The sequence below is a fragment of the Diabrotica virgifera genome, chromosome 8 (genome assembly GCF_917563875.1).
Source record: "Diabrotica virgifera virgifera chromosome 8, PGI_DIABVI_V3a".
Classification (NCBI taxonomy): domain Eukaryota; kingdom Metazoa; phylum Arthropoda; class Insecta; order Coleoptera; family Chrysomelidae; genus Diabrotica; species Diabrotica virgifera.
The window spans coordinates 51,953,933-51,976,522 of record NC_065450.1 but is presented as its reverse complement, the minus strand read 5'-3'; the positions used below and the strand labels follow the sequence as shown (position 1 = coordinate 51,976,522).

Genomic DNA, 22,590 nt, shown 5'->3' with positions numbered 1-22,590 from the left:
CACATTTGGATATATATCCGATATATATCAAATATATCCGATATTTTGATATTTATATTTATGTAAACTATCATGATATTTTTGCGCTCTGACAAGGTGTCCCAATTCCCAATGGTGCAGTAAAGTTCGATATATCTGATACTGTACAAAAAAAACCTATTTATAAAAATTGTGGACAACTTTAAATTTCACGTTTTAAAATTATTTACTTTTATACAGGCAGGGTGTTTCATATTTCCAGGATTAACTAATTAATATTTTTTTAAATGGAACGCCCTGCCCCTGATGTATATTTTCATCTTTTTGGATTCTTTGCATTAAGCCGATTCAAACAATCTCTAATACTTGGGGTCTACAATTAGAAGTTTAAGAGATACAGGGTGTTAAAAATCTTATTTTTTGAAGTTTAAGTAGTTATTGCAGCGTGGTCCTTGTAAAATCATTCAAAAAATAATTATAGTAGTGCTAACAAAATTAGGGTCGGGGCCACATAAAACTTGACAATTTTGTTTCAGATGGATATATTATATGAGAATTGTCATGATAAATGTCGATGTTGACATGACATTTACTGAACTTGAATCACCTGAACCTGACCCTTTTACACCAAGTGAAGATGAAAAAGACCCTACATATGTTCCTGAAAGTCCTGAAATAACACCAAAAAAGAAGTTCAGAAAATTTTTTGGCGGTGCCTCCTCTTCAAAATCTTCGGAAAAAACCTATGAAAATCAGGATTCAGATTCAGACAACTCGGCTGCTACTAGTGCTACTGCTAGTAGTTTTACTAGTTCTGTTTCTGTAACTAATAGTCAATCCTCACATCATAATGCAGCAACCTCAAATCTCTTTGATGGGAAATATTTAGAAATTACGCAACAAATGTTAAAAAAACTTGACGGGACAAGAGACATTATAGCTAAGTGTAGAATGTGTTTACCTAATAATAAATATTTAAAGGGAAATTCAGGTTCTACTAGTAACTTCTTAAAACATTTTAAAACGAAACATTCAACATTTTATAAGGATTATTTAAGTTCTAAACTTACGAAAAAACTGGAAATTAAAAATATCAATGATAGGCAAATGAAAATTAGAAAAAATGATTACAAAGACCGAAAATGTTACACAGGATAAATTTAACAGAAGACTTCTTCAGTTTGTTGTAGATACCATGTCACCTTTGTCGTTGTTACAAAATCGTAGCTTTTTAAATTTATTTAAGGGAATTACTCCTTTAAAAATCATATCCAGACCTACAACTGTAAAAAAAAATTTCCTCTATGGTGTCTGAGAACAAAGAAAACTTAAAATTAACATTACATGATATCCGTTACGTCTGCACGACGGCTGACATTTGGTCATGCAAAACCCGAAGTTTTCTTGGTGTTACATGTCATTGGATTGACGACAAACTTCTACGAAAGTCAGCACCGCTAGCATGTAGAAGATTTTCTGGAGCGCATACACACGACCGTATAGCTGAACTATTAGAAGACATACATACTGCTTATAATCTACATCCAAATAAAGTGTTAGCAACAATTACTGACAACGGCTCAAATTTTGTCAAAGCATTTGGTGTTTTTGGTATCAATAATGTTTTACACTACACTGGTGACGACGGTGAACATCAACAACAAGTGCCAAAAGATGATATCGACGTCATTGAGGAAGATCAGGAAGATATTTTGGAGGATGAAGAGGATATTCCTGACATATTTGAAAACGAAAATTATCTCCTTCCAAATAATTTAAGTGACAATAATTGGATCATGATCATACCTACTTTATCTGAACACATACGTTGTGCAAGTCATACACTTGCCCTAATAACAACTACTGATATTATGAAAATAATTAATTCAACCGGTTCTCTTAGATCAAAACATGAACAAGCAATAGCTAGGTGTAATCATATATGGAAAAAAGCAGGTCGTCCTAAATCAGCTGAAGTGATAAAAAAAGTATTAGGACATACTTTAAGCTACCCGGGTGTGACTCGTTGGAATTCCATGTTCGATGCTCTGAAGCAGATTCTTCAGTCTAAAGAAAAACTGGAATCTCTATACGAAAAATTAAATTTTGCAAAACAAGATCGGCTCAGAGATACTGATCTAAATTATTTAGCAGAATTATGCCAAATACTAAAACCGTTTGCTTTGGCACTTGATAATCTTCAAGGCGAACAAAATATGTACTACGGTTTCCTTCTACCATCAATCGTAAGCTTGTTTGTTAAAATTGAAAAGCTTAAAACCAATAAGTTTAAATATGAGGAACCTATTTTGAACGCTCTGGCAGTATCTTTAAACTCCAGATTTGAAAAACTTCTAAGTTGACTAACCAATCTGCAATAATTGCTGCAGTTACTAATCCTTTATTTAAAACACGTTGGCTTACTGCATTTGGAGGAATCAGGAATATCGAAAATGACCTTAGTGAAATTAAGGATTTGGTAATTACAGAAGCTATAAAAATTATGAAGGAAAATGAGGAACAATTAAAACAATTTGATGTAAGTACAAATAACATTACTGCTGTAATGAAAAGTAACAAAATGCAAAACGACTTCTTTGAATTTGATATTAACTCCGATCTTCAAACGCAAAACGAAAACACTGGCTATACTGATTTAGATTATAAACGACAAGCTGAGCTGCAACTATTACAATATTTGGCCGATTCTGAAACCAACATACAAATGTTAAAAAAATATAATATTATAGAACAATTATTTAAAAAGTTCAATACGCCATTACCTTCTTCTGCAGCTGTTGAAAGAATGTTTTCTTTTGCAACTTTTATTAATTCTTTTGAAAATTTAGTTTTACTAAAAGCTAGTGGTTATACTAACTAGTTATTAGCTACCAAAATGTTACTATTTTTTATATCCTATCCTATTGTGTTTAAAAATTTAATTATGTTGAATGTTCTGTTTTTAATGCATAATGCATCTTATGCTGTTTTTAACACACGAATTTATGTTTATTTTATATTGTTTTGAAAATTTAATGTTTGATTTTTGTTTTCAATACATAGTTATTAGTTTGTAATAACTTAACGTCTTTTATTTCTTATCTACCCCAAAGCCCAAAGTATACCATTTCAAAGTACCTGCTGGCTTAAACTAAAATTGTATGATAATTTAAAGGGTTAAAATAATGTTTTTAAAACAAAAGTATCGACAATCTACTGTAGAGTAGTAGAGTACCGAGTACCTTTATATTATACCCTAAAAGTATCTTAGTTACTACAAAAGTATCTAAGTATCTTAGATACTAGAAAGGCATCTAAGTATCTTTGATACATAAAAGTATCTTACATACTTAAAAGTATCTTAGATACTTAAAAGTATCTTAGATACTCAAAAGTATCTTAGACACTTGAAAGTATCTAAGATATTTTTACTCTAAATACTTTTCCGGTATTTTGTATCTTTAGATACTTTCACAAAAAAGTATCTTAGATACTTAGTATCTTAAGATACTTTTTGCCTCAAGTATCTTAAAAGTATCTAGATACTTTTAAAAAGTATCTTTTACAGCTCTGTATACAGGGCTACCCGTTTTCACAGGGTGACAAAAATTTATGTTTTTTTAAATGGAATACCCTGTATATTTTTACATTTTTGGATTCTACTCGATGTTCTCTTTAATAAAATATAGTGTTTTGAAATATTATACGAGGTAGTTTAAAATATAATTACGTTTTTTTTTATTTTGTAGGAACATTCACACCCTATACATATTGTTAGTGATTTGATATCCAAACTTCTATTAATTTATGTTTAAACGATTTTTAATATAGTCTACTATTGTCAGTTATTAATAGTATACCAAAATGTTTAGTTTTAGTATACGGGGTTGGTTGAAACTTGAAACTCGGAATGAGTATTTTTTGAGTTTTCTTAAATGGGACACCCTGTATTTTAGTATTATAATAAAATGATATTTTATGGTACCTTTTTATTTGCTAAGCATTTTCTATACCATATTTATATATTAATTTCGGCAGTAAATTGATACAGACAGATTACTCAGGTGGTTTTTGGGGTTTCTGAACAAGAATGTCACATTAGAACAGATCTTTACCTAGTGCCCGGGGTGACTGATATACACGCCGTATTCTTAAATTTCGAGGCTTTCAGACACTAAAGTGATGCAAGTAGATTTCTCGAAGAGTTTTGTGGTTGCTGAACATGAATACGCCATCAGAATCGACCTCCAAAAACTCTCTTAAATTCGAGATCAGTCACCCTTTGCACCAGGTGCTCCGAGGGTCGGTTGTAATGTCATATTCGTGTTCGGCCATCCCAAAAACCATCGAATATTCTGTTTTTTTTTTTTAATTTATTGCCGATATCCCACGAAACTCCAGATGGCGTGCCTTAGCAGCAACTCTGGGCACTAGGTGATTCAGAGGTCGGTTCTGCTTGCGTATTCGTAACTCCATAAACCTCAAAAATAACAAAATTTTGCCCTTCAGACACCGATTTTGACAGGTTTATGCACTTTTGGATGCATGTTATGCACTAAAATGCAATTTCTACCCATTTTTATATTATACACCTTTTCCTGATGTTATCCTGAACACAATGCAAAAAGTTGCAAGTAGATAGATGCTGTATTTAAAAATCGTTATTCTGGTGTTGTTAGTGTTAGTAAATTTTGCTATCAAATATAGGAAACAATATCAGGATAATATCTACAATCCTACAATATTAGGAAAACGAGTCGAGTGCGGCAACTCAGCGCCTGTTACATGCGTGTGTATTTTGTGTTCGAACAAGTAAGAAGGCGGGATAAAATTGCTATGCAACAAAATAAATTAATAACAACAAATTGATTTTAAGGCAATTAATAATTGCAATAAAGGCAATTAATAAATTTAATAATTTTACGGCAATTTAACACAATTCAACTAATCTGAAAATGCTTCCTAAGGCAGATTAAAATAACATAAAACGTGAAAGATGAGACGTGAAACATGAAACTTGAAATAAGAAACAAATAAATTGTGAAAAAACATTTGATTTCATGTGATATACTAATCGAAGAAACAAAAATAAAATTTGTATAGTCGACAATGGAAAGTTATGACGAGGTCGTTGCTGTCATGGCAAACCTTTATTACTTTCTAAGGGAGGCCGCAGATCAAAGAAACGTGAAGTAAAACATAAAACGTAAAACATGAAACAAAATGAATTGTGAAGGACGAAACCGTTTCATATTATATACTAATCAAAGAAACAAAATGAAAATTTGTATAGCCAACAATGGAAAGTAATGATGACGAGGTTGTTACTCTTGCGGCAACTTTTTATTACTGCCCAACATCATAATCATAGTACGTATTTGGTTGCAAACGAACTAAGTAATCATCTTCCCAAATTTAAATAATTTTATAGACTGAGTATTCAAACATCTACATTGTTTTATTGTGGGTCCTGGTTTAAAGAAAACTGATATTTTCTTATCATTACCTATTCGAGTACCTCTCCAGGTTATAATAATTGTATAACTCTTCATTCTACTTTACAACAGAAACCAATGCAATATTAAATTCTTGGTTGGAATTCATATTATGCACGTAATTAACTGTCCAAAACAATGAAACTGAAACCGAAAAATACAACACGATCTCTTTCCTGAAACAGATTTCACCAAGATAAAAATGTTTTATGTGCATGAATCACACTCGCTTCTTGTGTGTGCGGACTTCAATTTGTTTAACTGTGTTTTATTTTCATGAAACGTGTCATGTTTTATGTTTCTTTGGTGTGGGGCTTCTCGAAGATAAAAAAGTTTCAGGCACATGAATCACACTCGTTTTATTGGTGGGCGTACTTTTAAATAGACGGAGGCCTATGACCAGTACTAGAAATTCACAATTGATAAAATCGATTCATCTCTGGAAGAGAAATAAACGTAGCAGTTTTCGTTTTTCTAAATAGAATTTTTCTAAATTCTTTTAAACTCAAAAAACCAAAAAGCGAAAAATTTTTCACATCGATTTTTCTAGAACACTGCATTGCGTATTCTTCTGAGTTAAAGCAAAAGTACCTTTTAGTACAAAACTATCCCAGAATTCAATAATCCAGTGTCAGAGATGCTTAAAAGTTAGACAGAAAAGTTATTCGATAATATATCCGTTTCCGTACCCAAACGGACCCCTATGACCGGTACTAAAAATTGACAATTGATAATTGACATTTGACAATTGACCTCTGGAAGATAAATAAGTGTACCAGTTTTTGAGATATGTGCGAAATGGCATGACTTAGAAAATCGTGTAATTTTCCACGAATTATCTTACAAATTTTTTAACTATATATAGTAAAAAAGGTGTAACTAAACATCCTGCCATTTTGCATAATGTATACTGAAATTATTTATTTTGTAACAAAATTTATTTTATGACTTAGAAAATCACGGAACCAGAGTGAAAATTTTATACAAAATTTTCCAAGAAACAAGTGCAGTTAAACATTAGGTGACGTCATGCCAATATTTTTTTTGGTCATTTTGAAATAAATATAATTAATTTATTAAGTTGGCAGGACTTAGAAAATCATGAAAATTTCATTATTTTCATTACATATTTGTATATATGTATACTCCCTAAGTACTTTTGCGACCGTCCTGCCCAAAAAATTTTCTTCATAAAATAGATAGTATCCTGTTATTCTATGGATATGGCAGGACTTAAAAATTCATCGCAACTCCCAATTTTTTTATTCATGGAAAATCTAATTTTCACAGAAAAATGTCACAGGAAACCCGTGGATTTTTTCACAAATTGTAAGTACCTTCTCTAACCTTCCAGTATTGCAAAGGGCAGGACTTAGAAAATCGTGGTTGAACTTCTGTTAATATCTCCCGGTTTATGATAAATGATTATCTGCTGTATAGCATTTTGACAAATTTATATTTAAGTCTTCTTGGACCTCTGCAAATTCTGTGATAGAAGAAGAAGCAATGGTGCTGAAGGAAGTACTTTGACAAGGTTTAGTGGTATTTTGTCCCAAGAGTTTTTAAGCCGTCTCAAGTTAATTCTGCATAGAATTATCTATATAACCTTCTGCTACAGCAGTCGATTTCCAGCCACCTAGTCTTTTAATAGCTGAAAAGTCTGCACCACTGTCACACAGTATTGAGGCAGAGGAACGTCTAAAACAACGCTCAGTGTAGAGATGCGGTTGCTCTAATTTCAAGAACTTATCAATAACGGAAGGAATTTTGGAAAACGTATTTATGCCAATTGGCTGTGTGGAACATTTGTTATTTTCATAAAAAATGAAAAATCGTTTATGTGGTGTGTGTGCCGGTCTTAAAGAAATATAGTTTTTGATCGCATTGATAATGGTATTTGCTTCGTTATCTACTAAAGTAAATATTCTATTTGTGTGTGTTTTTGATGCTTTTATTGTGACAAGAAACTTTGACCCCAAATCTTGAACGTTATTTTTTTTCTAATTTCAATAGTTCGTCCTTTCTTAACGCACCAGCCACTCCGAAAATCAGTGCAACCTACAAAATAAAATGTTATGAAATACGAGTATTAAATATATAAACTTAATTTACTGGTTTACCTTTATCATTAGAAACACATCGTTAGGAGCATCAGAGATGAATTTCTGAACTTGTTCTTTTTCAAGTGTTTTTGATTTCTTTGGTACATAACCTGTTCTTTTTTCTTGATAAACATAATTAACTTATTATATTTAGATATATCAATGTTTGATTTTAAACTTAAGATTGATTTTAGCATCGAATATTTGGGCCACAAACTTGCTATTAGTCCTTTTTCAGCAATATTAGTCCTGAATATCGTATTATTTTTCCCTCGTCACACCATGCAATAAATTCAGCGTATGTTTTTTCGTACAACACTCTGCTTTTTTCAGGCAGTAAACTTAAAGATATTTCATTTGCAGTTTCTGCCACTTCTGGTGGAGTTAAATTAAACTCTTCGTCAATATCCATCTTTTGACTTTTCAAATACACAGAATTTTAAACAATAAAGTAAATAATGACATACAATGACAGATAGTAGTGTAACGGATCCAAATATGAGACCCTTTTTTTTTAAATATATAATAACCCTGTTGCAATATAATAGCATAATTATCTGACATGTATCGAATTTAAGACTTCTTGAATCCATAAACTTTACGATTACCAAGTTTAAAAAAAAAGGTGTGTGTGTTTATGTTTTATTGGCTTAAACCAGTGCCAATAAAACATAAACACACACACCTTTTTTTTTAAACTTGGTAATCGTAAAGTTTATGGATTCAAGAAGTCTTAAATTCGATACATGTCAGATAATTATGCTATTATATTGCAACAGGTTCAAAATTAATTTTAAACTAATATTTTTTTTTAGGAATAAATTAATTTTTAAAAAAGGTCAAAATTCCCAACTTAAAAAAATGTGTCTTAATATGCTACCATGTGGTATCTTAATATAAGACATCACGTTATATAGGTTATACAGGTGATACAAATTATTTTAACGCATTGTTTTGGATATAAACTGTATTACATGCTGTAGACATGATTCAATTTTTCTGAAGCTGTTTCTTTGTGGCATATTATGCAATTTTCTTTTTTTTTTAATAAGCCATAATTTTAAGTTAAAAATTAAAATTGGTCTAAACGTCAATAAATTTCATTTTTAACTTAAATTGCGGCTTACTTCCCAATAAAATATTTCCCGGTACCCTAATATGATATATCTCATATTAGGCACACTTGAGAGTCTCATATTAGGAGCAACCACGTGTGAACTTTTTAGTCCGTATTTTGAGTTTAGGATTGGATTTTGAGCCACTATAATTGCGTGTTTCTGTAACCGATTTAAGTAGCTATCAACTAATTACTAAGGTGATTTTTTTCTCTCGCCTTAAAAATAAAAATTCAGTTTGAGCTACACCGATTAAAAAACCTTTGACTCGCAAATAACTTAAAAACTTCACTGATTGGTAATACTAAATCATAGACACTCGATTTATTCACAGCCTACTGGAAACACTACCAGAGCTTAGCTTTTACCCCACTCACCAGGCTGCAGCACTTACAAGGCTCTAGAGACAGCGGTCTCATATTAGGAACGGGTCTCATAATAGGATCCTTAACCGTACTAACAGCGGCTACTTGATTTTAAATTTTTTAGTGGGAATATAAATAGGTATATGTTTGGTTGCCTACACCACAGGTCACTGCCAATCACAGAGCGTTTAATTAATTTATGCAAGCAATGTATGTTGTGTTGCCTATAATGAAATCGTTCATTAATAGAAGATCATTCATTAATAGGGGTCATTAATCAATGATTTTGAGGGTGTTAAAATTGATCATAAATGGACGGTCGACGGAAATATTATATTAATATACCGATAGTCAATTCGGCATTCTGTAAGGCTTCCATCATTTTTTGTTAATTTATGGTGTCAAATGCCTTTTCATAATCCACGACTATTAAAGCTAGTGGTTTATAATCAGTACATTTTTTATGAGATTTTCTATTGTCAGTAGGTGATCGTTTGTTCGGTAGCCTTTTCTAAAACATGTCTATTCTGTGGGCTCATAAAATTCCAATTTATTTAACCACAGTCCAATTTAGAGCAAACATTTGATTTTTGTAGATTACTTTATACAAAATCATTTGTAAAATACTTACTCAAGGTCCTGACATACTTTTCTTTACATAAAAACCAACATACTTTGTAAATATTAATCTAAAATAAATATTTTTAAGTATGTAGTGATATTATAATCCTCTAGTAATAAATACTACTGAACGTAAGTGCAATAAACAAACGACCCAAAATCCGAAATAGAACAGATCTAATCAATATCCAATAATATGTTCTGTAATAACAATAGCCAAAATGTTTTAATTTAATAAATAACGTTTTTATATTGATATTAGAAAATGTATACAGAATGTATAAAATCTGAGCTAAGCCACAGAGTGGCTTAGCTTATAAAATATAGCCAATGCATTTTTTATACTATTCTTCCCTTTTATCTTGACGTGAGCCTTCCATCGTAGTTTGGCATCTAATGTTATACTTAACTACTTAGCAGTATCTGCAATGGTACCTGGATATTATTGATTATACCTGGTATATATTGTATATTTTATTGTTAAAATTAACATGAACAGGGTTAGCTTCATTCAGCCTGATTCTGTATTATTGTATCCATTTCTGGATTTGGTTAACTGCTATTTGCACCTTGTTGATCACGTCTTCACTGATCGTCCACAGTGGAACAACCTCAACACACCGCCTTGTGGAACACCTGCTCTTTCTTTTAAGTCTGAAAAAAACAGTCTTTCTGCATACCTAATTCCATTCATTTATGTGCGACTGCAAAAGTTGTGAGTACTATTTGGGCAAAAACTTTTTAATTTATGTAATACACCTTTATGCTAGACTTTATCGAATGCCTGTACACTTGTACAGCATCAAGGAAGACAGACTTTTTCTTTTAGCGATCTAGCTATTCTGTGCACTAGGTCGATTGTTAAGTGCTTATTCCTAAGTCCGAATTTTAGTTGTAAGTTGCTCGAGTTGTGTGTAGCCTGAGTAAGTTGTTTTGATTAATTGATTAATTAATTACTATTTAATTTCGTACGATATGAACTTTCCTGCCTTTAGAATATTTTTAAGTACAAAAAAGAGTGTGTGTACTTTGTACTCACGTAAGAAGTTATACTTCAATTTTTATGATTTCAACGAAACAAATATATTTTAAACATTTTAATTGTAAATCAAAAGTGAATAACCATTTTCAATTTCGTTGCAACACGAGACTACAGCCGCATCATTATTCCAGTTCAATCAGAGAGTGCAGCAAGCATCTCTACCGGTTTCGAAACTTATTAGTCTCTCATCAGGAGGCACATATCCTGCCCTCTCTGACCCAACTAGGACAAACCCCGGCGTGCAGTCACGGATTGCAACGAACGAAATGGCAGGGATGCCCTAGCGGCAACTGCTATCAAAAAACTAAGTTTTCAATCTAATAGCACATAAAACAACATCCAAAAATGTTATTCTACATCCTGCCAGACTAAAACAATGGGAACCTTCTCTGATAACACCTCCGAGGCTTCTACAATTTGCAAGCCATAACAGATGCTGAGACTAAGGAAGATGAGGGAAATTTACAATTTATAATTCACGTCCCATCTGCTTAGCGCGGTAAAGTTCCGAGAATGGTTCTCTTTTTACTCCAATCGGAGTAAACATGTAAATCAAAAATGAATAACCATTTTTAATATCTGAGAGACTCATAAGTTTCGAAACCGGTAGAGGTGCTTGCTGCACTCTCTGATTGAACTGGAATAATGATGCGGCTGTATTTTCGTGTTGCAACTTATATTTCAATAACTTTGAAAAACTCCTGATACAAGAATAAAAAACCGCTAAACGCCGTAAAAATGAGTGGCGCATACAATATTCCAACTACAAAAGATCTGATATGAATATTACGTGACGCGAAAATGTATTTTCATTTTGATACAAAACAAAATTCTAGTTTTATTTTAAAAGATTTTTTTCATAATGTTTGCCAAATTTGAAGTAAACGCGCTACAAAAGAGTTTCAAAATTCAAACTGTATTAAAGTTACTCTTTTGTGGCGCGTTCTACTTCAAATTGGGCAGATATTATGAAAAAATCTTTTAAAATAAAACTAGAATTTCGTTTTGCATCAAAATGAAAATACATTTTTGCCCCACGTAATATTCATATCAGATCTTTTGTAGCTGGAATATTGTATGCGCCACTCATTTTTACGGCGTTTAGCGGTTTTTTATTCTTGTTAAAATGACAACAACACATTCTTTAACCACATCCGCCATATTGGATAATTTTTGACTTGTCATTGGAATGCCCAATCAGAGCAAACGTATAATGTATCTGCGCGTAGCCCCAACAATTTTTAATGAATTCGCGCACATTAACGTCGGTTAGGAATAGAATAAAAATATATTTATGTATTTGTTGGTACACGTCTTATAACATTACATTTTTTCAAACTCTATCCACCAAATATTTTCACTTTTGTACCTCGTTGAATATTGACTGCATGGATCTGCACTGTTTATACTCCTAAAATATACTTCCTCATAAAAAATGCATGAATTCAAATTTTTTCCTTTGCTGTTTAATAGAAAATCCTGACGAATTCTTGTCCAAGCTCCATACGGACTAGAGTGGTTACAATTTAACCCTGTTTACACAGTATACCAATAAGGGTTTTAAAAGGGAAAGCAGCTGACCATCTAACCCCTCAGTGGAATTGCAAAATATATTCTCACTGGGCCAAGAGGGAAGAAAATTTCGATCTTTGCAGGTTTTGCAAGTATTACACTGAGAAAAATTATACAGAAATATAAAGAATGCAAAAGGTAATACAGTATGCGGCAAAATAAAAGTACTGAAATGAATATTGAAATCAAAAGTCTAATAAGTCAGGAAATAAAATTCGAAATTATTTATCATCTGAGCTTTTTAAGTTGGAAAAATAAAGCATAACAGAGTGGCGAAATACTCGACAAGGGAAATCTAAATTGCATTTTACGTCCTGTCATTCACCGTGATAATAATTTTAGCGAACTATTTCCTTTAATATCCACCAAAGATGAATAAAGTATAAACTAAAAGAAAAGAAAAGATGACAGGACGTGAAATGCAATTTAGATTTCCCTTGTCGAGTATTTCGCCACTCTGTTATGCTTTATTTCTCCAACTTAAAAAGCTCAGAGGATAAGTAATTTCGAATTTTATTTCCTGACTTTTTAGACTTTTGACTCATAGATGGTGCTAGAAGCATCTTTGGTAATTATTTTGATAATTACCCGGAAAGGATGAAATGATTTGATTTCAGTTCAGTGCCTCTACCCAGGTGCTCCGATGAGGAAGCGGTTATTCCGAAATACGTATAAGCACATAGTAGAGGCTCTGTACTGTAATCAAATCTGAACCATCTTTTCTTTTAGAATATTGAAATGTTTCTGATTATTTATACAGGGTGTAACGAAAATACAGGTCATAAATTTAATCACATATTCTGGGACCAAAAATAGTTTGATTGAACCTAACTTACCTTAGTACAAATGTGCATATAAAAAAAGTTACAACCCTTTGAAGTTACAAAATGAAAATCGATTTTTTCCAATGTATCGAAAACTATTAAAGATTTTTTATTGAAAATGGACATATGGCATTCTTATGACAGTAGCATCTTAAGAAAAAATTATAGTGAAATTTGGACACCCTATAAAAATTTTATGGGGGTTTAGTTCTTTTAAACCCCCCCAAACGTTTGTGTACGTTCCAATTAAATTATTATTGTAGTACCATTACTTAAACACAATATTTTTAAAACTTTTTTGGCTCTTAGTACTTTTTCGAAAAGTCAGTTTTTATCGAGATATTTTGAATATTTGTCAAATCCACCACATATTTGTATATGGTTAATAGTGCAGTCACTGAAGGTGGATATGAGCTATTACCTCCGATTTCGTTGAACCTCCATCGATTTGCTGGAAAATTGGTGAGTGGTTAGAGGATATCTCAAGGAACAAAGGTGACATGGTACCAACTTGCGCTTTTACCCTAGGGGGTGGGTGTTACCCCTTCTCGAGGGTGAAAATTATTTTATTAAAAATAATTACAAAATTCTATAGAGGGACAAATTCTAAGTAAAATTTGTTATATAAAGTTATTAAAATAAATCAAAACTTTTTGAGTTATTAAAGATCAAAAATTTTAATTTTTCGTGAGAAAAATGCATGCTTTTAACCGATTTTTCATAAATAACTCAAAAACTATAAGTTTTTACAAAAAATTCATTGGTACCAAAATTGAAGCTAATAAAAAAATAAATAAACCACTTACTAAAAAAACCTTTAAGTCTTAACTGAAAGTGAGTTATAGGTAATTGAATGTATATTTTTTTCGGCGTGTACCCAAATCTAAGTATTCAAGCTTAAATAACGGGAAAATAATGCATTTTATAACATAAACTTATTAAACATTTGTCAAAGTACTTAGAAATATCTATCAATTGAGTCCTCGAACAAGTTGATAGCATTAAAATTTATGCTCCAAAAATTTTTCAAAATTTATCTTTTAAAGTTTTTCCCAAAAAATGTTCTTGTTTTTTTTTTAATAACTCCGTTAATTGTTAGGATATAAGGTTCACCTAAAAACTATTTGAAAGCTAATTTCAAGATCAATTAAACGACGTTGAATATAATCTTTTTAACCTCTTATTTTTTAAAAAATAAAAGGTTAAATGGTCCCGGTTACATGGTTTTCGCAGCAAAATTTAAGCTTTAAACGTTTCTATCTCGGTTATTTTTTACCCTACAGAAATAATAAACAAGGTAAAATATTTGATATAGAAAAAACTAAAATTTGGTTATATATCATTTTTTACGTATATTGAGTATTTTGGAGTTATTATCAAAAGAAAATGAAAATTACGATTATTTTAAAAATTCTGATTTTTTTAAATTATACTTTTTTTCAAAAATTTTTATTCTAAACCGGTCAAAATTGTGGAAATCATTACTTATGCTCACATAAAGAAATTGTGGTAAGGATTACTATAAATTTTAATTTTTATGGAAATGGGTATGTTTTAGTTTTCACTTTTTCCTGAAAAAATCGAAAGGGTTGTCTTCTTTTCATCATAACTTGCTTAATTTTAATGCTGTTAGCTGTTAACTTCTTCTGAACCTCAATTGATAGGTAATCTGAAGTGCTTTGACAAGTGCTTAACAGGTGTATTTATAAAATGCATAGTTTTCCCGTTATTTTAGCTTGAATACTTAGATTTGAGTACTCGTCGAAAAAAATTTACATTCAATTACCCATAACTCACTTTTACTTAAAATGAGTTTAGTTCCTTAGGGGAGCAGTGTACTCAATTTTTTATTATATTCAATTTTGTTAATAATAACTTTTTTGTAAAAGCTTATAGTTTTTGAGTTATGCGTGAAAAACAGCTTTAAAGCAGGCATTTTTTTACGAAAAAATAAAATCTTTGATCCTCAATAAATCAAAAAGCATTGATTTATATGAATAACTTTATATAACAAATTTTGCTTAGAATTTGTCCTTATATCGATATATGGTATCTATTACTTTTGATAAAATAATTGTCACCCCCGAGAAGGGGTGGCATGCACCCCTAAGGTAAAAGCGCAAGTTTGCATCATGTCACCTTTATTGCGGTATCCTCTATTATGCGGTTATTATAGAGGTATCCTCTAACTATTCACCAATTTTCATGAAAATCGATGGAGGTTCAACGAAATCGGAGGTGAAAACCTTCAGTGACTCCACTATAAGTACGATTATGGAGACTAGGTAATAATATGAAAATTTATGTATGATTTACATTTTTAGGTGTATTTTGAACCGTATTAAAAAAGAAGCCATATCTCGATAAAAGTTGCCTTCTCGAAAAAATACAAAGAGGCAAAAAAGTTTTAAAAACATTTTGTTTAACTAATGGTATCGCAGTAATAGTTTAATTGGAGCGTACACAAACATTTGGGAGGTTTAAAGGAACAAAAGCCCCATACAATTTTTATGTAAACATATTAAAAAAGAAGAGGCAACTCGATAAAAACTGCCTTATCGAAAAAATACTGAGAGCCAAAAAAGTTTTATAAATATTGAATTTAACTAATGGTACCACAATAATAATTTAATTGGAACGTACAGAAAAGTTTGGGGGGGTTTAAAGGAACAAAACCCCCATAAAATTGTTATGGGGAGCACAAATTTCACTATAATTTTTCTTTAAGATGCTCCAGCCATAAGAATGCCGCATATCCATTTTCGATAAAAAATCTCTAATAGTTTTGGATATATTCGAAAAAATCGATTTTCATTTTGTAACTTCAAAGGGCTATAACTTTTTTTATGTGCATATTTGTACTAAGGTAAGTTAGGTTCATTCGAACTATTTTTGGTCCCAGAATATGTGATTTAAGTTATGACCTGTATTTTTGTTACACCCTGTATATTTAGTATACACGACGACGTTCCCGATAAAACAGGTGTTAAAAATGCCATTTGGCATGAAAAATAATCTTTAATTCTAGTCCGCATTTCCGGATTGTCAGACGATGGATCTGTCTGCCTCCTTCAGCATTCCCCATATGTACGCATCAGGTGGCGTTCTATCACTATTCTGCGTTTTATCACTATTTTTGATATAGGCGGGTTAGCATACAATTGGTACACTTGTTCATTCGTTCGTCTTATCTATTCTCCCTCAACTACTTTTCCGTCAAATATTCTGCGAGGTATTTTCTTTCCCAGGATTTCCATCTATTTTGTATGGTTTTATTCATAGTCCATGTCTCAGCCCCGTACACCATTGTGGATCTAATTATCGTTATACATTGATGAGTGGGCCAGTAACCGGCAAATTAACGCAAAAGACGGAAAACATGATACGTTGTGAAATAAAAAGAGATGAAACTAGTAGATGTGAGAAATTATCAATAAAAACCTATAAATTTACATTATAATGATAGTTTCCCACCTTTAGGCGCATCGGAAAATCACCCTACTATGCACAACAAGCAAACAATGACCCGAATCATGCTTAAAAGAATGAAGAAGGAATTTGATAAAGTTAAGAGAAAACCAAGCTAGATTCCTGGCACGAAGATCCTGCATTAACCACATTTGTACGATGAGAACGATTATAGAGCAATCATAAAAGTGGCAGAATAAGCTACATGTGAACTTTATAGACTTCGATAAAGCGTTTGATCGTATAGATCGCAAATCCTTATGGAAATTACCAGACAAATACGGAATGTCTCCTAAGTTTATCAGAATTATAAAACTGTTCTGCGAAGGGTCCAAAGCACGCTTAGTCCACAAAGGGAAGTTAACAGATCAAATAGATATTGGTACAGGATTAAGGTAAGGCTGTGTGCTCTCCCCGACCTTATTTATGATAGTTATCGACTGGATCATGTTCAAGGCTACTAGTAATAAGACTGGAATAAGATGGAATGTTTTTAACCAACTTGAGGACTTGGAATTTGCAGATGATATGTATATGCCTTTTAACAGAAAAAAGACAACACATGCAACGCAAAACTGAAAAGTATCAGAGACAGGGAAGAAGGTCGGACTTAACATAAACGTCAGAAAAACTAAGATAATGAAAATAAATACAGCAAGAGAAATGGGAGAACCGGTAGAGAAATTTGATGAAATGAGTAAAATAGTAAGGTGTAGTAGGGAGTACGGACTCTCTCAATATCGAAAAGACGAAGTTTATGAAAATTAGTAAAAACAACCATATCGATGCGACCATATAATAACGAAATCTTGATAGTAGAGGGCCAGCAGATCGAAAGAGTAAAAAAGTACACTTACCTAGGAACACTTATAACAGAAAATAATGACTACACACTGCAGAAATCAAAGTGAGAATCGAAAAAGCACGTTTTAATTATATGAAAATGAAAAAGGTAATATCTAGCAAGGATTTAACATTAGCTCTTAAAGTACGACTGACAAAATGTTACGTATACAGTGTACTATACTATGGAGTGGAATCATGGACGTTAAATGTAGAGACAATGAGACGACTTAACGCCTTTGAAATGTGGACCTATAGAAGAATTATGAGGGTTTCCTGGGTAGACAGAGTTACGAACAACGAAATACTGAGAAGAATGGGTAAAGAGAAGGAAGTTGAACTTACAATTAAACAAAGAAAACTACAGTATCTCGGACATGTGATGCGGGGCGAGAAGTATGGCATCCTGCGACTCATAATGCAAGGAAAGATAGATGGCAGAAGAAAAATCGGAAGAAGACGAATTTCATGGCTGAAGAACCTGAGAGAATGGTTTGGATGCAGCTCAAAACAACTATTTAGAGCTACTGCCTCAAAAATTAAAGTAGCTATGATGATTTCCAACCTCCGTAGCGGAGATGGCACCTGAAGAAGAAGAAGAAGAAGAAGAATAAGAAGAAGAAGAAGAAGAGAAATGTAACTACTTGAGCAGTATTTTTAACAACAAAGGAGGGACGGAGGAGAACGTAAAACGAATAATAGGAATAGCTAAAAACGCATTTAATATGGTAAGAAAAATGTGGTCTTCATATCAGATGACAAGTAAAACCAAGATACGAGTATTTAACAGCAACGTGAAGACTGTGCTATTATACGAAGCAGAAACTTCGAAAGTATCAAGAAAATATATCGGACAGATGGAGGTGGTTATAAATAAATGCCTAAGGAAGATTCTTATCATTTACTGGCCAAACCGCATATCAAACCAAGAGTTATGAACAAGAACTAACCAAGAACCTATATCTAAGACAATATGCAAAAGGAAATGGAGTTGGATGGAAATGGAGCCGTGTCAGAGGATGGTAATAGACTCAAATTTAGTGTTGCCCAAAATCGGTCTTGGTCTTGCAGTCTTGGTCTTGTTCTTGCGTTTTCGCAAGACCAAGACCAAGACCGCCTAATTTTAGCAAGACCAAGACCAAGACTTATTGTGCAAGACTTGAGCAAGAACAAGACTAAACTTGCGAGACTCTTGCGTCTTGCAGTTAGAACTGAGGGTCGTTTTAGGGAGTATACAAAAGTTCAGCTATATTAGATACTTTATGAGAAACAAAAAAAAATGTAACAACAATTTTGAAAATTGGATTTATGTGCATTACGAACAATACCATAAACATACATAGCGAATTAAAATATCCATTAAAAGAACACTCGACACGTTTGACATGTACTCAGAGGTCATGATTATAATGTAAAAATAAATTTTTTAGTACATATTTTCTCAGCAGCCGACTTCTTTGCTCTGAAATTAATTGTTCTGATTTTGAGAATAGTCTTCTTTCATATTATATAACACAACATTCCTGCGTTGCGACGCCTACAGTAATATCGAATATCGTATCCAAACTTTTTAAAAATATGTCAACTTTAGCACTTATATAAATTTACATAAATATTTTTTTTCGTTATTAGTTTTCTAGGAATCTAAACACCAGAAATCTTATCAGTATACATTATTATAGTAAGACTATTATGTATTGTTTCTGCTGACTGTGTCCTGTGTTATGAGGTCACTCGGCTAAACAAAATTTGCCGAAAAAGCGCGGCGATTATTTATAAATAAGTATCATAACCAGACAAAAGTATAGAGATAATGCCGGATATCGTGTAAACATAATACCGAAATATTATTTTAACGATATACACTTCTCCAAGAAATTAACTCACCACTTTAAAAACGGGTAATTTTTAATGTCTCAAATTTCCTAAACCTGTTGTCCAATAATTTAAGTGATTTTTTTAAATATTTTGTCTTATTCTTTATACATATCGCAGTAATAATAGATATTGTTGCTATACAGGTCAATTATTGTCAGTGTATACCGGGTGTACCAATCAAACTGTGTTTTTTCTCACTCTGTGGAATATTCTAGCATTATGCTAACTTATTATTATAGCATGCAATAGCTTACCGAAATTAAAGCCAAACTATAGCCTCATATTTTCTTAACATTATGTTTTTTTATTCATTCACTTATATTGGATAATAAAAGTTAGGTACTTTTTTAAATAGCCATGTTTTTCATCAATACAGAATGTTTTTAAATAAGTATGGCAAACTTTAATGAGTAATTCTGCACGAAAAAGTAATGACAGTTTGCTTCATAAACGATTACTTTATAAATGCTGTGTTTACCAAATAGGGGGGTTGAAATTTTTCTTACAAACTGACTATTTATTTATTGCTCTAAAATCGGTTGAGATATGCAAATGTTAAGAGGTAGTTTTAACTTTAGTTAGTTATAACATAGACAGGGATCACTTAGATCGTGGGTTCAAACCCCACCTGGTGTCGGTTGTTTAGATATTTATTAATTTGGCTAGTCTTTACTATGGCTATGATATTCAAGCTTAAAATGTACCTCTCTGTTACGTTGTTCTAAGATATGCAATAGGCTAATGGGCAACTGCGAGACTTGCAAGACTCTTGCTGCAAGACCAAGACCGGGAGCGCAATACCAAGACCAAGACCAGGTGTACTGGCGCAAGACCAAGACCAAGACATTTGGGTGCATCTTGCGTTTGGGCAACACTACTCAAATTGGACCGAAATATTTTGAAAAGAAATAAATCCTTTGTTTTTAACCTGTTTTTTAGTGTGGAAACGGAAAAAGCAAAACTTTCTTCTTTCAATGAATAGTATATTTACAGTAGGTACCTTTTGAGTAAAAAGAGTGGACCTTGGTAATATAGAAAATTTCGCTGGCGGGGTGGCAAATTTACTCGCGGCAGCCACAGCCACTTTGATATGTATTTGAAATACATTTTAAAACAGGCGCTTGAGAATTCTGCTCCACAAAGGAATTGGCTTCGATAAACAATAAATTTTGTTTGATATACAAATATTTTCCGTTGTTAATATACTGACAAATTTCATACTTATTGAATTTTCTGTTTGTACTGTAAAAATGAAACGCAAACACGAACGGGGTGGATATCGTGGATATGTGATGCCAGTTTCGGAAGTAATACGAAGCAGTATTTGAAAGGAATCTTTATTTTATATAAATGGCTCTTAGCCATACAATATCGTTAGTTTTACCGTTGCTGCCACTAAATTTTATATATTTTCTTTATATAGGGTGTGAAAAGAAACGAGACGGTCGAATAGTTCGCAAAATTTACATCGGATCGAAAAACTGAAAAACATAGAAAATCTTTTTTTAAATTCTATCGAGTGACACCAAACACGGCTCTCTACCTCCAACTATGAAATATTAATGGGGATTTTTTTTTGTAATGTTATTGTTCAGAAAATAATAATGATATAGCAATTCTCTGGAAACCATATGAAAGAAGAATAGTTATGTTTTAAACGCATTTAAAAAAGTCAATAAAAAGTCATTCCGAAGACATTTTATTAAAGTAGAGTCATTTTTAAACGCTTTTCTTTACTTCAATAGTTTGCATCAAATCTTTAGACGTTAATTTGACTGACTTTTCTTCAATGCAAATGAATGAAAGTTTGCAGATATATGCACTCGCGGGAACAATACACGAATAGTCAATAAAAAAATTATTCAGGCCTACGTTCTCTCCGATGAGACTCCAACAAGAGTCGAAAATCGTCGATTCAGAGGGCTGGACTGCTCTCCGTATTTTAAGTGAAAAATAAGATTGTTTTGCCTTCGCATTGTAACTGAATAAAAATTGAATTTCTATTTTATTTTTATATTGGTCATTACTTCTTTGAGTAACTTAGGTCCATTTTCTGTTGGAATTTACCAGCTGAACAGACGAGGTCGTGAATTGTAAGTTTTTTTAATTCCCTCTTGTCTTCTTCGCTTCAGCATCCATCTGGCTTGCAAATTTTAGAAGCCATGGAGGTGTTATCAAGAAAATGGACCAATAAGTTTTCAATTTAAAAATCTTTTAGTAATATTTTAATATTTTTAAATATTAATAATAATGCTATTAGGATTGAAAACTATTTCATCTTTCAATTGCCAGATGACGCTAGTCACCTAGTCCATTCACTTCAGTTGCGGTGTGGGGGATAAACTCTTGCTATTGATCACTTAAGGTATGAAGAAGCAGGCCTACGTTCTCTCTGATGAGACTCCAACAAGAGTCGAAAATCGTCGATTCAGAGGGCTGGACTGCTCTCCGTATTTTAAATGAAAAATAAGATTGTTTTGCCTTGGCATTGCAACTGAATAAAAATGGAATTTTTATTTTATTTTAAAAAAAATTATGTTTATTAATTGTTTAAATAAAAAAAAAACGATTTTAATGGAAAATGCTTAAATTCTCTTGTTTTTTACAATGTAGAAACTTTAAACTTTTACGGATTGTAGCTAATGATATGAACTATACATAATTTCACTTTTTACGTTAAATAAATTTTCAAATTCTGAACGCTCATATATTTGTTTATATATAAATCGGCGTTTATTCGTGTCAAATTTCAATACGATACGAAACAAAACTTCAACCAAAAATCGAATTCAAAACATTCGTGTTTTTATCGTAGTCTTAGAAAAACCACCGGTAGAGACGTTTTGTGCTACAATTATTAACACTAGAATTCGTTTTGTCGTATTAATTAATTAAACGCTTTTCTTTAGTTCAATCGTTTGGGTCAAATCCTTGGACGTTAAATTGATTGCCTTTTCTTTAATGCAAATGACTAAAAATTTGCAGACATATGCATTCGCGGCAACAATACACGAATAGTCAATAAAAAAATTGTTTATTAATTGTTTAAACAAAAAACGATTTTAACGGAAAATGCTTAAATTCTCTTGTTTTTTACAATAAAGAAACTTGAAACTTTTACGGATTGTAGCTAATTATATCAACTATACATAATTTCACTTTTTACGTTAATTGTTTACGTTATGCTTCATAAATAAACAATAAAGTTTCAAATTTTTTGCCGATTCCGACTACTTTTCATGTTTGTACATCATGTTTTATACAAATTTTAATAAACATGACGATA

At 32.0% G+C, this 22,590-nt stretch overlaps 1 protein-coding gene across 2 annotated transcripts in view; it reads left to right on the top strand.

Moving 5' to 3' along the window:
* The window catches only part of LOC114339800 (protein nubbin), a 413,621-nt gene that overhangs the window by 269,922 nt on the left and 121,109 nt on the right, over positions 1-22,590 (top strand). The window lies entirely within an intron of this gene.